This window comes from Phalacrocorax carbo, chromosome Z (genome assembly GCF_963921805.1).
Source record: "Phalacrocorax carbo chromosome Z, bPhaCar2.1, whole genome shotgun sequence".
NCBI classification, from domain to species: domain Eukaryota; kingdom Metazoa; phylum Chordata; class Aves; order Suliformes; family Phalacrocoracidae; genus Phalacrocorax; species Phalacrocorax carbo.
The window spans coordinates 8,543,359-8,560,390 of NC_087548.1; positions in this window are offsets into that span (position 1 = coordinate 8,543,359).

Consider the following 17,032-nt stretch of genomic DNA (forward strand, 5'->3'; position numbering starts at 1 on the left):
ATAAAAATTATATCACACATTTCTTTCTGGATAAAAGGGTTTACTTTTTAGTTCAAAGTATCATTATGCTGAATAGCCCTAGGCAAGGCTTTCATAAAATATGTGCATGTGTAGAACTTGCAATGATATGGGTACTCTCTGAACATATTCCAAATTGCGTGGTAATTAAATTTGGTGCCAGGAGCCTAGTGTTTCAGAACACCAGTACTCTCAGCGTCACCCACAACAGCCAGCAAACATCTACTCACTTTTTGACTTACCTAGCTGCCATTTCACTCTCAGATGTATTTTACCTAGGAAACAATATGCCAGGAGCTCAGCAGTTTTAGTGTGGAAGATGTCATAAGTTGCCACTTACAATGGAGACAAAGAATCCTCAGATTGTTACGAGTACAATAAGAGCACTACTACATTATGGAGCCAGGTATCCCGAAGGAGAGAAAAATAAATACATAAAAGAATAAAGTATTTTGTCTTTTTTATCTTTTCTCATGCCCTAGCCAGCAGTAACATTTAGGAACACCACAAATATCCAATATCTTGGACACCCCAAACCCCTTGATTAAGTGGTCCACATCAGAGGGAAACAGTATGGTTTTGGGAAATGCTTACAATATTTGTTTGATTTTTAAATTACGGTGATAATATGACTATTGTTATTGCTTTTCTGGAAAGTAGAAGCAGAAAAGGAAAGTATGCTAGAGTAAAAACCCAGATTTTTAAGAACCAGGTATGATAACTGCATGTTTTTGTTTTGTTTGTTTTCACCGACACATGAAAAAGGCAGACACATGAAAAAAGGCAGACAAGTGTTTCTTACCAAAAAAATCTGAGAGCTCAGATATTTAAAAAATGTTTTGACAAAAAATCTCTAACCAGATGAAGAGCCTACACTTCTAGTGATATATTTAGTACTTTCAATTCTCTTCCCTAAAAAGATTTTTCTGTTCCACTGTGTATGTGGCAGTATGCATTGGAGGATGAAACATTACTGTGTGGTACATACAAAATAAATGGAAGAGCATGTCCATATTTAATACATATTGGAGGAAGGTACAATTCGGGCAACAAAGACTATACTTATATTGATAAACTAAACAGAGTCAAAAGATAGGCTTAAGCACTGGCACATAATCATCTATAGTATTTAATTATTCTCTTGTTTTGGCACAGGTTTGGCTTGTGGTGAGCTGTCCTTTCCCCAGCAGTCCCTAGACAGGGGTTCAAATGCAGAAAGTAAAAGAGGCTGTTCCCAGGAGGCAGCGAGAGCAAGGTCACCTTTTTTTTAGAATGGGCACAGAGGAACAATAATGTTTAGTTGTAAGACCCCAACACGAGACAATTGGTCATGATCCTCATCCTTTCTAGTCTATAATTGCCATAGAGACAAGAGTTTTAAGTTCAGCCATGCCATGAATGGCCAAGAAGTGTACCACTTTTTACATGGATGAAACATCAGCTGTCAGGAGACAATACATCAGTCCTGGTGTGAGGCTGAGACCCTAAACATGCATTGTCAAATGATAGCAAGACAGCCAGCCCCTAGTACTGTCAGAGTTGTCACTATGATCCCACCCTGCTCTGTCACTGTGTGCGACCTGACCTGACTTCACACAATGCCCTCCACTGCCACGCCTCTTATTCCTTTTGCAATGCTGCTGTCTCCAGGATTCAACAGGTGTCTGCACTCCTGTTTAGTTAAACCACGGCATAACAACTTGTATACTCCTCTTTGCTGCTGGAGATTACTAATTTGTTCAGTGAGTGTCAACTCAAATCCTTAGTGAAGTTCAACATTTGTTTATTTCAGAGGGAATCTACTCCTAACTGATTTCAGGAGAAAGATTCATTAAAATGAATATGTATGATTTTGCAGCCTTTCACATTAGTTCAATCAATTTATTTTCAAATGAAACCTGAAAGTAAACCATACTAATTTTTAAAATGCTTATCAACAGGAGTATGAATACCAGCATTTTGTTCTGGATAGGACTCTGAACATCCCTCTGAGCTGGGATCAATGCTCAGAACAGGACTCAGCTGTAGAACACTCAGTCGCAGAAAACTTTTCAAACTTAATCATAAATGAACTTTAGAAAATTGGTAAAGACAGATCATATTTTTACATCAGTAAATTGGCAAAGTTCAGTCTCTGTAGGGTGTTTCTATTTAAGCCAAAACTATCCAAAACCTCTGGAAAAAAACCCCATTAAAAGTCAAGAGCAGAGTTTAAAGCCAGAGGTTATATCCAAACAGCCCACGTCTCTGTGGATTTTTAGTCTCTGCTCCTCAGTATAACACTTTGGTGCTTTCTAGTTGTCTATTAAGTGTCTGGACTCAGAGTTTTCATGAGCTGTTCTCTTATCCTCTCTGATCTTGCTTCTCACTCCCAGCTCCAAAATGAGACCGCATTCCCTTCCGATTGTTTCTGCTGTTGCTACTGTTAACATTTCTTTCGTCAAATAAAATGAAGGAATGTCTGGAAAATCGATGTTTAATAAGTTACAGTAATGTTTTCAATTTCCTGTCATCTGCTTTAATGTACATGTGTACACTGTCATTTCTCATCACTTTCTAAATCCATCTTGTTATCAGCAAGGTATAACTTAATGTACAGCTAGCTCTTTCCTAGGTGACCTTAAAGCATACACTACTGGGGATGCTTCATAGAAAAGTCATTCTTTCTTTGCAATGAAGGTGACAGAGGGAACAGCTTGGATGCAGCAGCACAAAACTTCATCAAGGACTTTCACACTTGGGTAAATGTCCTGAAAAAAAGAGAAAAAATTATTATTTAGGCAGAAAAAATTCATTATATCTGCAACTGTGTGATCACTGTATATCAAAAGAGACTTCTTCCTTGCTTTTGTGTCGCAAAAGCAGAGTCCTAAGTCTGAAATAGACTAGGTCTCATAGCACTGTCAGGATCCGACATTTAATATTTATTACTATTAGTTTACTATACATTTTTCTCTGCAGTGACTTAACTGATTGACAGAAAATATGAAGAAATGAGGCTATGATGATTTACTTCAATGCTTCCTTTCCCACAAACACTGTGCTTTAAGAAGTTGCTCAATGTAACAGAATCTAGAGGAGGGATACAGAAGCAGAGGGTGCAAGACTGCATTGCTATGGTGCAAAAAAGAAAGACGTGAAGAGAGTAGCAGGAGTGAAAACAAACTAACAGGGGTTTCACTATCCTGGTGAGATTAATCCAGTCATCTGTCCACATCCAAGCAGTTCAGTTAGTCCTATTTGGATATCGCTATGATGTCAATTGCCTTAGGCCAGTGCGAGTCTGCTGTGGATAGTAGCTCTAAAAATGGAATAAGTAATGTAGTGCTGCAGACCTCTTGAACAAAAGTCCTTGGCTCAGGTCTCCACCATTTCAGTGTTTCATAGGTTGCTCCCTGCAAGTCATTAAATTTCACCAGATCCAACAGGATGGCCTATAAAAAATGATGGGGGCACCTAAATGGTAAAGCTGGCACTTGGCCCATGGTCTTATTTTTCTAGTGATTCTGCCAGGCACTTGTTACTCTTGGTGTGCTTCCCTTTTTTTTTCCTTCTTCTTTTTAATAGCTTTAAATATAAATGCTGAAGCACGCAAATGTCTCCCTACCAAGATGTGTTAAAGTCTTAGGTCAGCCTTTTTGCATGCATAGAACTCTCCAGACCCGGATTTAGTGAGGACTTGGGAGATGGAAGAGGCAGAGAAGTAGTGAATCTGGGAACAAGAGCCAACCCACTCATCCCGATCCTGAAGACACTGAAAAGACTGTGAACTCCCACATAGATTTCTGCATTCAATTCATTACCAGTTGGTACTTAGAGATAACATTATGGAAGTTTTTGTTTCTCCACTTGGCTTTAATTGCCTTCCTTATTAGGATTTATCTTTCTGATATGGCAAAATATTATTTCAATAGATGCTGCAGCGTTATGCAAAAAGAGTAAAAAATTACTTCCCACAGAACATTATTAATGAATGTTTACGAGTTTCAATGCAAGCAATTTAAAGGGATCGGAAGATACCTTTCTTGAGAGCTCAATTCAACGCGATAGACGTTTGGTTTAAAATAAACTAAGCTTCATGTTTGGGTTTTCTTTTTTTTTTTTCCGCCTTCCTCTGGAATATATGAAACTGTTCTTCAAATGCTAACTAATCTAACCAATTTTGAATCATGAATGCATTTTAATTCACTATTCAAACTGTTGTAGCAATGAATATTTCTGCATCCCTAGCAATATGCTAAAAGAGGGCTTTTTGCTGCTTTTTTTAAAAAAAACACTTCTGCAATTTCTTTATAGAGTCTGATTAAAATCCAATTAATTACAAACACAATTAAACCTTTCTCCCACAGTTTGCTGAAGAGGGCTGGTGGAAGTAAAGTTGTCAATCAAAGATCCAACAGGGAGTAGTAACTTGTCATCTCCATAACTTCTAGCCAGTAAAAATGTGAAGCTAAAAACCGACATTAACAGTGTATTGCTGTATGCAAGTTTATTAGGAAATATCTCACTTTGATTGTTGTTCTGCTTATCATCAGATCAATACAATTCTGTTTATATGGCACCTTTCTTGACAAAGTCCTCTAGAGGGCAAAAAATAGGAGTAAACTTACTTTTTATGGGATAATCTGGCTTTTAGAGCATTTCTGCATGCTGAGTTCTCTTTTCCATCTAAGAGCATACATATCTGAGCAAGCTCATATATTTGTCTTGTAACATCCTAGACTAATTACTTAGCTATGTTATGAAGGCACAAATCATAAAATCATAGAATCACAGAATGGTTTAGGTTCGAAGGGACCTTTAGAGGTCATCTAGCCCAGCCCCCCTGCAGTGAGCAGGGACATCTTCAGCAAGATCAGGTTGCTCAGAGCCCCGTCCAGCCTGGCCTTGAATGCTTCCAGGGATGGGGCATTGACCACCTCTTGGGGCAACCTGGGACAGGGTTCCACGACTCTCATAGTAAAAATGTCTTCCTTATATCCGGTCTAAATCTACCCTCCTTAGATTAAAACTATTACCCCTTGTCCTGTCACAATAGGCCATACTAAAGAGGTTGCCCCATCCTTCCTATAGTCCCCCTTTAAGTACTGAAAGGTGCAGTAATGTCTCCTCGCAGTGTTCTCTTCTCTAGGCTGAACAACCCCAGCTCTCTCAGCCTGTCCTCAAAGGAAAGGTGCTTCAGCCCTCTGATCATTTTTGTGGCCTCCTCTGGACCCGCTCCAACAGCTCCATGTCCTTCCTGTGCTGAGGGCCCCAGAGCTGGACGCAGCACTGCAGGTGGGGCCTCACCAGAGCGGAGCAGAGGGGCAGAATCACCTGCCTCGACCTGCTGCTGGCCACGCTGCTTTTGATGCGGCCCAGGCTACGGTTGGCCTTCTGGGCTGCAGGCGGACATTGCTGGGTCATGTCCAGCTTTTCATCCATCAGTACCCCCAAGTCCTTCTCTGCAGGGCTGCTCTCAATCCCTTCATCCCCCAGCCTGTATTGATAGAGGGGGTTGCCCCAGCCCAGGTGCAGGGGCTTGCTCTTGGCCTTGTTGAACCTCATGAGATTCTCATAGGCCCACCTCTCCAGCTTGTCCAGGTGTCTCTGGATGACATCCCATCCTTCTGGCATGTCAGCCGCACCACTCAGCTTGGTGTCATCAACAAACTTGCTGAGGGTGCACTCAATCTCACTATGTCATTGATGAAGATATTAAACAGCACTGGTCCCCTGAGGGACCCCTGAGGGACACCACTCATCACTGGTCTCCATCTGGTCATTAAGCCATTGACCACTACCCTCTGGATGTGACCATCCAGCCACTTCCTCATCCACCGAACAGTCCACCCATCAAATCTGCATCTCTCCAGTTTAGAGAGAAGAATACTGTGCAGGACCATGTCAAAGGCCTTACAGAAGTCCAGATAGAAGACATCCATTGCTTTTCCTTTGTCCACTGAAGTATTCACTCCATCATAGAAGGCCACTAGGTTGGCCAGGCAGGAGTTGCCCTTGGTGAAGCTGTGCTGGCTGCCTCGGATCACCTCCCTGTCCTTCATGTGCCTTAGCATCATCTTCCCAGGCACAGAGGTGAGGCTGACAGGATGGTAGTTCCCTGCGTCATTCTTTCTACCCTTTTTAAAGATGGGCACAATGTTTCCCTTCTTCCAGTCCCCAGGGACTTTTCAAATATCACGGAAAGTGCATAAGTGACTACATCAGCCAATTCCATTAGGGCTCTGGGATGCATCTCATCAGGTCCCTATACACTTGTATGTATCCAGTTTCCTCAGGTGGTCATGATCCTGATCTTCGCTTACAGTGAGAGGGACTTTACCACCCTGGTCCCCATCTTGCCGTCCATTGACTCAGGAGGGGTGATACATTACCAGTGAAGACTGAAGCAAATTTTTGTTGAGTATCTTAGCCTTCTCCTCATCTGTTGATACTAGGCCACCATTCTTGTTCATTGGGGGGGGGGTAAGATTTCTTTGACTTTCCTTTTCTGGTTGACATATCTGTAGAAGCCTTTCTTGTTACTCTTTGCATTCCTTGCAATTTCAGCTCCAGCCATGCCTTGGCCCTCCTGACCCCATCCCTACCCAACTGGGCAGCATCCCTATACTCTTCCCAGGATACCTGTCCCTGCTTCCGCTGCCTGTACAATGCCCTCTTGCTTTTTATTTTGACCAACATGTCTTGACTCAGCCATGCTGCTCTCTTCCCTTGCTTGCCTGATTTCTTACACCTGGAAACTGAGAACTCTTGTGCTGTATGGAACGCATCCTTGAAGATCTGCCAGCTCTCTTCTGTCCCCTGAGGACCATTTCCCAGGGGGGAATGTGGGCCCAATGTGGCATGAGGCAGGGAAAAGAAGGTGAAGGGAAACAACTCTCTACCCTCCCTGGTAGATAGTGTGGTAGCACAACAACCTGGAGGGGTTGTGCTGGGCAGAAAAGACATAGCAGGGAGTAAACTTAGTCTGAGTTACTACAGTAAAAGCCATCACCAAAGTAATGCATGCACCATCTCAAAAGATGAAGGGACATTACTGTCTTCACCAACTGTGCATGCATGTAGCATGAGTCCCCCTTTTAATGTCCCAATTTAGGTAATAATGGGCATAAAAGAGGTGGTACCTTCATTTGGTGCAGTGGACTGCTACAGTCAGAACAGGAGGGAACCATGAAACTTGAACAACCACAGGCTGTTATGGCAGGTGTCTTCAGAATAACAGTTCAATTCCTCCTGAGATCCAACACAGTGACAAAACTGTTTTGATGCTATCTCTAGGCCAGCCTCAGGCTTGCCGAAGTGTTGTGGGTATCTCAGATTTACACAGGTGAAGTCCAGTTGATTCCACACACTTAATCCGATTAGAATAGTTGAAGTTTAACAGCAGTAAAGCAGCTGGGCTAGATACTGTTATTGCTAAAGACAAATATGTTTGGACAAGGACAACTACTCCTGTGATCTTCTGAATGTAAAATAACTTTGGCAAGGCACACACCAAGAACTTAGAAGAGACATTTCTGGGTGTCACTACCAAAAACTTTTAATGCATATCTCAGAATGCGATGATAAAAATATGGGATGTACAAAGTCTAAATCCCAGAATAGTTGCATTTCTGGCAGTGTTACAACTCTAAGAGTCTGGATAACTTGCCAACAGGAAACTAAAGTAGTTTCAGGAGTAGTGTACTAAAAGAAGTAGTTAATAACTGGGTTATTGAAAATTGATTAGTGTTGTGTGTTAACCCCAGTAGGCATCTAAGCCACCCACAGCTGCCCAGTCACTTCTGCCCAGAGGGATGGAGAAGAGAATCAGAAGGGCAAAAGTGAGATAACTCATGGGTTGAGATAAAGACAGTTTAACAGGTAAAGAAAAAGCTGTGCACTAAAGCAAAGTGCAAGATGGAATTCATTCACTGCTTCCCATGGAAAGGCAGGTGTTCAGCCATCTCCAGGAAAGCAGGGTTCCATCACAGGTAATGGTTACTTTGGAAGACAAATGCCATCAATCTGAATGTCCTCCCTTACTTCTTCTCCCCAGGCTTTTATTGCTGAACATGATGTCATATGGTATGGAATATCCCTTCGGTCAGCTGGAGTCAGCTGTCCCAGCTGTGTCCCCTCCCAACTCCTTGTGCAGGCCCAGCCTACTTGCTGGTGGGTTGGGGAGAGAAACAGAAGCTCTTCATACTGTGTAAGCACTGTTTAGCAATAGATGAAACATGAGTGTGTTATTAACACTTTTGGTCACAGATCTGAAACGTAGCCCCATACTACCTACTATGAAAAAAATTAACTCTATCCCAGACAAAACCTGTACAGTTAGAAACCTGGCAAAGCCAACAGAAAATTGGTGATGGCTCAGAAATGACATAAAAGAAAGGCTGGGCAGAGGAAGAGGGAATGGCCATACCAATATCACATCCCAGCTGCGTGATCCATAGACTACAGGCGGTCCACTTCTGAATCTCTGCTCTGCCCTTTCAGAGGCATAAATTTAGCCTGAGGATACACTGTTTAAAATTTCATCTGCCCTTATAATGGAAATTTGGAGATGATTCAAAGAAAGAACCCTGGCCACTATATCTACTTTACTAGTCATGTAATATCCAGCTGGGATAGGCAGAGACTGCCAGGCCTGATGCAGAGGAGTATGCACTCTAAAGAGCACTTTAAAAGGAAAGACTTAGCTGGGGATTTTCCTGGGCATTCAAGCTAGGATTCTGTAGACGGACCTCAAGATGTCTTGAAATTTTATCTTCAAACTTTGTCTCTGGCTTGCTTTTACAAAAGAATTTTGCAGAGACAAATTCACCAGCCCCCTCACGGCTCTTATGTCTCATGTTGACCTCAAATTCACTACTGCAAGCTTTCCTCTGCCATCTCTGAAATTGCTTACTCCCCTTCATGATTTAACTCATCCTTGTCCCTACTCCACCTGCCTGTCTTTTTGGAGGATGGGACTACAGCAAAGTAACATGCCTAAACCCAGTTCATCCCACAGAAGACTATAGCTTATATTACCTACTCTGGAGCCACCAGGGATGACAGTCCAACCTGAAGAAACTCATCAGAACAGTTAAAGCAATGACAGTCTTGGGCAATCTCTGCTTTATGAGAACTCCGTAGGCTGCCAGTGCCTACAAGACTTGATTGTTTGAATGAATGCTGGGACTCTTTATACTACTGACAAAAGGCTGGGGTATAGTCATGTGCGCACACCCAGGCAGATAGCCTATGTTTGAGAAAATATGAAAACTGTAGCCTAAAAACAGTTTTACGAAAAATAAAAATCAATTTTGAATGTGTTTTGGCACATTCATATGCTTTTCTCTGATTGAAGTCAAGTGCACCTTAGTGGTAAGTATGTCTCTGAATATTTGTCTTAATTCTGACAATCTTAAGCACATATTTACTTTTTTTTCCTAAATGGTTGGCCTTAGCCATTTGTGATCATATCCAAAGCCAACAGAAGCCAACAGCGAGATTGACTCTATCAGATTTTAATCTTCAACATCTGATTTAGTCCTTGAGACACTCTGTGTAGTCAGTGGAGAGAACTAGGCCATGATTTGTTTGATTTGTCTGAGAGAGCTGTTTTAGGGTGAGGTGAAGCTTAGCTTTATGAGATCCTGGGTTTTTTCCCACTATAAAGGGAACCTATAAGCACTATAAAGGGAATCTAGTGCAACTGACTTATATCTAGATATGTACATTTAGTCACCATCTTCAACTTGTACTGTGTAAAGGTGGAGAGGAGTCAATATTCTAGCCAAAGATATAACACTTTTATTGAGAAATTCCTCTGCTCCAACCCCTAGGCCCTCTCACTTCCCCATGCATTTTAAAAAAAGGGATGTTGCTTTTCACTAGTGGCTAATTCAGTTGTGAGGCAAAGCAAATGACTGGGAAGGGTGTAATAATTACAGCACAATGTGATGATCCTCTAGTGTATTCCCTGAAGAAGTATGATCTCAGAGAATTTCTGCTAGGCCCTCTTCAAGTAATTACTGTCAATTCATGCTTATCTTCCAGCTCTCTCACCAGGTTTTCTTTTCCTTGCCTTCCTTAGTGAAGATACTGATTCTGACAAAAGGAGCCATTTGTCAAGGAGCCAACATGCCAACTTTTCTTTCCTTTTCTTTGCTGAAATTATGCAAGAGATTACAGTCCAGCCTGAACCGATATGTACCTTATCATCTAAATAATAGAGCACATAATAATCAATGTCAAATGGACATTAGTGGTAGCAGATACAGCTATGTCATTCAGCAGAGAGCTGCTTGCCACAGCCACTTCTGGATATCTTCATTTCAAACATCTGAAATCACAGAGGTTTTTTAAATAGATCACCAGGCCTGATTAAGTAGTTGCAAAGTCTGTAGTTGTGACAAACCTTTAAGAGGTTTTTGAACATCGACTCTTCTCCTTAGGGACCATACTGGAAGTGAGGAGTGTCTTCAAGGTATCTCCCAAAAGATAAACATTACTTGCCCATAAGACAGCTGGGGATATGTTTCCCTGAGCTTCCACAGCAGTGACCCTGACTTCAACCTGCTCTGGGATGGAGTGATAATTACAGCATCCATCATTGGTTACTCTCCCAGGGCGTTGGACAGGGGACACTCTACCTATAGCTTGTGCATAAGCTTGTGCATAACAAATGAAAATCCTCTAATGACGAAGTACAGAAGGATTCCTATCTAATCAATAAATTAGTTAATTTTAAGATCTTGAATGGAAAATGGAATTGTCTCAGTTCTTCTGTGAGGGTGGCAAAAGGTGTCACTATTGAGAAGGTTTTACCTTCCAGTACTGCAAACAGTAAATCTACAGGATGCATGAAAAATCATCTGGTATATCTGTTTTTAATAAAATCACAAGAGTTGTGCAACAACCGTATATTTGACCAAAATCCCCACCTTAATTTCTTAGACTACAGAGCAAACACAAAGATGTTGAATTCTCTGAAAGTCTACTTGATCTGAGATTTGGAACACATATTCTCTTCCTATGTAATTTACGATTTCAGTGTGAGCACACCCTAAGAATCGAGTGAACTTCAGAGTCTGTCCATATCATTTTGGTAATCCTTCAGCCGTTGTGATCCAGAACACAAGACCAGATGTAGGACTCTCATGTTCCACTACTAAGCCAGCCACTCACACACATCTGTGTCACTAGGCAGGGTTGCAATTTGCCATTTGTATGTCGTTGTTCAAGAGATTGCTTCTCTTTCCTAAAATGCAATATTCACCTTCTGTTGTCAGGTCAGTCTTCACTACATAGGAGGAAAAAAGGTAGTCACCTGAAGAAATACGTAGTATGGAACTTTCACCTTTTTATGTTTTAAGCACAGACTTTAGTTTCAAGGCTACCCATACAACACATGCAGGATAAAATAAGAATGAAATAAGAGAAAGGTAGGGATCTTTACCCTGACAATTTGAAGAGGGTACAAAGGTTTTAACTTTGGGATAACACCTGTCCTCCACACTTTCTCTTTAAAGATATTTGGATAGATATTGTCAGTTAGTTACCAGTCTTTGCCATTATCTGCCACCTCATTGAATGCAATTGCTGCCAGGAAAGTAAATTGGGATGAATTAGAGCTGAGGAAAAAGGGGTCTTCTGCCAATGAGTCCAGGAAAGTGATCTAGGCTCCAGAGTGTGGGGAAATGTCAGAGCAGTTTCCCACAAAAGTGTGGTGGGTCACAAATGACTCAGGGACCTTGTTGCCCTCTCTGTGGTGGGGCAACCCAGCCCTACTGCAGGGTACAGTCCTAGAGACCTGGATGCTGCCACTAACCAGTCATGCAGATGGAAAATGTAAAGCAAGATTGTCACTCCAAAGCTTTCAGGTCAGTTGTATTTCATAAGGATAGTGGTGTGATCAGTGACCACCATTCACTAATTATCCTGATGAGATTATTGTGGTGAAACCCTGGCCCAGGTTGCCCAGAGAGGTGGTCAAATGCCCCATCACTGGAAACATTCAAGGTCAGGCTGGACGGGGCTCTGAGCAACCTGATCTTGTTGAAGATGACCCTGCTCATGGCAGGGGGGTTGGACTAGATGGCCTTGAAAGGTTCCTTCCAACCGAAACCCTTGTATGATTCTATGATTCTATGATAAAATCTCTTTACCCTGACAATTTGAAGAGGGTACTTTAGCTTTCTCAGATGTTGGCATTTGCCTCAGGATTTGGGTTTATTATGAGCTTCATTCGGCTGTCAATGAACTGATCCAAAACAACTGTCTTCCCCATACCAGTTCCTCCAAGCTGTATAGTCTCTCTGGAGGACAGGTTCTTTTTCATTTGGGTTTTTTTCTCCCCCCCTCTTTTTCCCCCGGCGCTGTCAGTTGTTCACCCAATAACTTACTTGCTATCACATTTTTTAATTTCCTAGTCTTTTAGTGGCTGAAGAAATTCAGCAATGCCCTCTGAGGACTTACACAAACATGTCACTTCTTTGCAAAACATCCCCTATTTTGTCAGTTGCATGAGCTAATGCCAGTGAAACTCCAATGCTTTGGAAGAAAATCCAGGGGCACCTTGAGGGTTTTATTTTTTATTTTTTTGTAAAGTTCAAGATGATTAATTATATGGGACTCAAGATATGTAAAAGTTATCCAAGTTTTCACCATTAATCACATAAATGAACAGAAAATAATTAGTTCGTAGTGACTTTCTGGCTTATTATAATCAGCCCAACTCAAATCGACTTAGCCCAGAGAGCCAAATATAGCAAGGAAAAAACCTTGAGGCATTTTTTCGCTATGTGTTGCCTGTTATCACACAGTGAGGTTTCTGTTCAAATGATGTGCCTTATTAAGGCAGGCGAAACCCATTTAAACAATGTATCAGAAATGCAGACAAGCTGCAGAAAAATACATGTAAAAAGGGTATATTTTTCTTGAAATTTATTGATGGCTAAGCCTGCTAAAACTTTAGAAAATATGTTTTCTAAAGCACTGACATTATGTTTTTCTAGTAATACAATTGGCTTTTTTTTTTTTTTCTCCTTTGCAGTCACTCCTTTCTCCCCTCTTACTTCCCCTTGTAATGGACTTGAGGAATAGCAATTATTCCCTTTTATTTTACCAGCTTAAACCATGTGCTTATTAGAATAAATGTTATCATTACCCTTTTTATTTTATGATTATTAATTTTTTATTTGATTGCCAATACTTTTACTGTAGGCTTAAAGTCTTGAATATTACATGTGGTGGAACAATAATAAAATGGAAAGGCTTGGATATGATTCTTTCTTTCTTGTTCCTAATAAATACAACTTTAATTCTTAGAGAACTATCCTAAAGGTAGGTACCCCACATCATGTTTAAACTGTTAACTATTCTGTCATCTGTGCTAATTTCAGAACTCAGTATCTTTGGCATTTTAACTGTTTGAATGATATCAAATCGTACTTCAGAAGTCTGTGATGAAAGTTTGTACATCACAGTGTTGGCAGACTGCTGAGACAGACATCCTGTCAGGTGAGTCTCACAACCAGCACACTGAAGTAAGTAAAGTGATAAACATAGGGGTTGTCTGTGTCACACATCACCAGAACCGTGATGCTGAGTCAGGAAAGGTGCATAAATGGGTACCGGGTCCCAGGACTTTCTCTGGAATCAACAGTGAAGAGGCAAGGCTCATGAGAATAGAAGATGCTCCTCCTGATAGCTGTTTGCCCTGTCACTTCATTCCTGTGACGCAGCAAACAAAATTCCTCTGTTTTGAAAGATCCCTGGAACTACAGCATGCCACTTGAACAATTTAAATTAAAAATCTCCTCTAAAGGTAACATAGCTCAAAGGCAAAGATGAAATTGTCACAGTCATCTTGTAAGCAAAAGGAGCAAAGTCAGGGCATGTAGGCTACAGCCACACAGGGTGACGGCGCAACGGAGGAACGGAGGTGGTCAGAAGCTTCAACTTCACCCTCTACATAAAATTTGCAGATATGAACTTCACAGCCACTGCTTAACCTGTGCACAGAAACAAGCCTGTAAATGAGATCATTAGGTGACTTAGCCTCCTTAAGGTTATCTACCTCTATTTTAAAAACATTTGGTTTTATTCCTGTACTGTGTAGAAGTGTCAGTTGTTTCATCATGGATTTTAAAACAAAGAGCAAGGAGGTACCTAAAGACAGTAAGACAAACCTTTGCAGCTATTTAAGAAATGCTGAAGACAGAATATTCAGTCTTATCCTTCCTTATCTTGATTTTGGTACTTTCATCCTAATATAGGTCTCAGAGTGCTTTCTTTCAAAAAGTAAAATCAGTGCTTAATGCTTTAGTATTATTATTAGTAGAAAGATATTATCCTGTGCATAAAATCACAGTTTTGATGTGGTCATCCAGAAAATAAAAATATGCAGTTTGTTTCCTTCTTAATTTGGATCAGATTTTCTCATTTCAGAGAGCTAGATTCAGATCTCTGCACAAACTTTTCTGAGGAGGACAAACACAAAAAGCCCCCAGGAACAGGAAATATCCAAGTTACAGAACATAAGACAGGATGTGTTTGAGAAAGTGGATACTTAGAAGAAAAGAATATGTGGGATGAAAAACAGTGAAACTCTGGAGACACTCAGTGCCATTCCAACAATTATGAGATTTATGGATCTCTGGAAATGGAAGTTGCATCTAGGCTTTGACAGACGCTCATTAATGAAAGAGTCATAACTGAATGCAGAGCTCTCACTAATTATGTATTCCCACTAGGAAATATGTATAAGAGGACAACAATACCTACTTACTTTTTTTTTTTTCTTTCTTAATCCTCTGGTAAACCAGATGCTGGTGATTACAGAGCCACATCCAAACCAAGAACGATTTCTTAAAACAGGGAAATGTAACCATTTCTGAGAGAGACATTCCAATCTGACATCTATATTTCAGTTCGTGCTCATTCTTCAGTCCATGTTGTGACACCTCAGAAAGCATTGCAGCTCTCTGGTATGGGGGCAGGCTGAAACTTAGAGGATGCAAGTGAAGATTCTGAGCCATGCTACCTACATGTGTAACCCTGACTTGGTCATTTTGCCTTTCTACTTTTCTACCCGTGTTTTGTCTGTTCAGGCTAAACTCTTCTTGGCAATGTCATGCTGTTATTATATTTGCACAATCCCTGGTACAAAAGAGATTAGAAAACAGCTGGAGCCTCTAGCCACCAATAATGTAAATAATAATAAATTTCTTTTTCTCTAAACAGCAATGCACATGCATCAAACTGGGTCATAACATAAAGATTTGTAATAAAATAATAATAAAAAATTGAAATACTGTTGCTAATAAAACATCTCTTCAAATTTTCTCGTTTACATTACATGTGTATGTGTGTTGGTGAATGTTTGTGTGTGTCTCAAACATAATAGAGCCAAAAATTTTTTTTGCATATTATATCAAAACAAGTGCAATCACAGTAACCATTTATTTCTTGGCTTTTTCATTTCTTTATTTTAATGAACTTTCCCTGAGGACATTCTTAAAATTGAACATTTATTTATTATAAGTAAAAAAAGGAATTCCGATTGTTCCAGCTGTGGCCAAGAAATACACTTTAACAATCATAGAGTACGCAGATGGAAATAACAACACAAGTACATAATTAAAGTCTTTGGAATTTAGGGATTAAATTCTTCATTGACATTTCACTATAGAATATAATGTAGTTATGGTAGACAGTTGGGGCCTCAGAAAAAGGGAGCTCTGGAATATTTGACCTTCTTTCCACATTTCATGGAAGGAATTTAATTTTCCATCTTAGGCAAAAAGAAGTCTGAGTAATATGGAATCTCAGGCTACTTGGCTTGGAAGACTAAAAATACATATATAAATAAAATTTTTGAAATTATTCATTAGTTTTCATATTTATACACATGGTGGGAAGTAAAGGATTGGCATCATACAGCGCTGTCCCATAGAGACAGTCTATATTAGGTACAAGATCATCGGTTTTTTTCTGGATGAGGACACAAAAGCAAGTTGCCCAGGAGAAAAAAAGTTCCCATGCACCGGTATATTAATACTAATTATTTAATATATGCTTTCACCTCATTGTGACTTAGAGGTTTTTGTACATCTATAACCTGTGGTAGAAGAGAACAGTCTATTTCGCATATAGAAATGAGATAAGACAGTATTGCAACCCAGTGTGCTTTTAAGCAGCACTGTATATGGAAATACCAGCCTGTTAAGTGTTTGATTGTATATTACACCACTGCAAAAGAGTTCTTTTTCCCAGAACGGACAAAAATGCTTGCCGTTTAAAAAACATTTTTAAATTTTCTGTTTTATATTTTTTAATATTGTGGTTACTCTGTATATGAAGACTTATGTCTTAAGATTTTATAGACCATTAATAGTTAACAGCTTACTTCTGATAAATGTCTCTTCAGCTGTTTTTATTCTTTGTAAGAATCACAGATAGTTTTGGTTTTTGTTTTTTCTTTTTCCCCATGGAAGTCAAATGAGATGGAATGGAAGACAGCAGTGGAAAACTCGTTATTCATTCCAGTGTGGCAAGACCTAAAAGCCCTCATGAGAAATGATGCAAATTTCTTCCTGCCTTGATTATTCACTCTGGGTCACAGTAATGCAACTATTACTTTCTAATGCAAAATTTAGGGTTTGGATGCAAAGGTTTGGGGTTTTGATTTTTTGTTTTGGTTTGGGGTTTTTTTGTTTGGTTGTTTTTTTCTTTCTTTCCTTCAAAAATCTGCTGAAAAACCTTTTCTCTTCAGTTTATAGAAGCCATACAAACTGAGCCCCCCTTGCACACCCTAGGCAAATGCCTGTGTCTCAGTATCATATTTGTCAGGATGTCACTGCAGTTTCAGGAGCATCAAGAGTTTCAGGAGAATAATTCAGATGTTGATTGGGAAATAGTTCTCCCTCAGAAAAGCATAAGGCAAAGCAAAAAAGTACTTTTGGGAGGAAGACTTAGGTGTGTCAAGGCTGGTATTTCTAGCAAATAAAATGCAAGTAACATAACAGCTTCATCA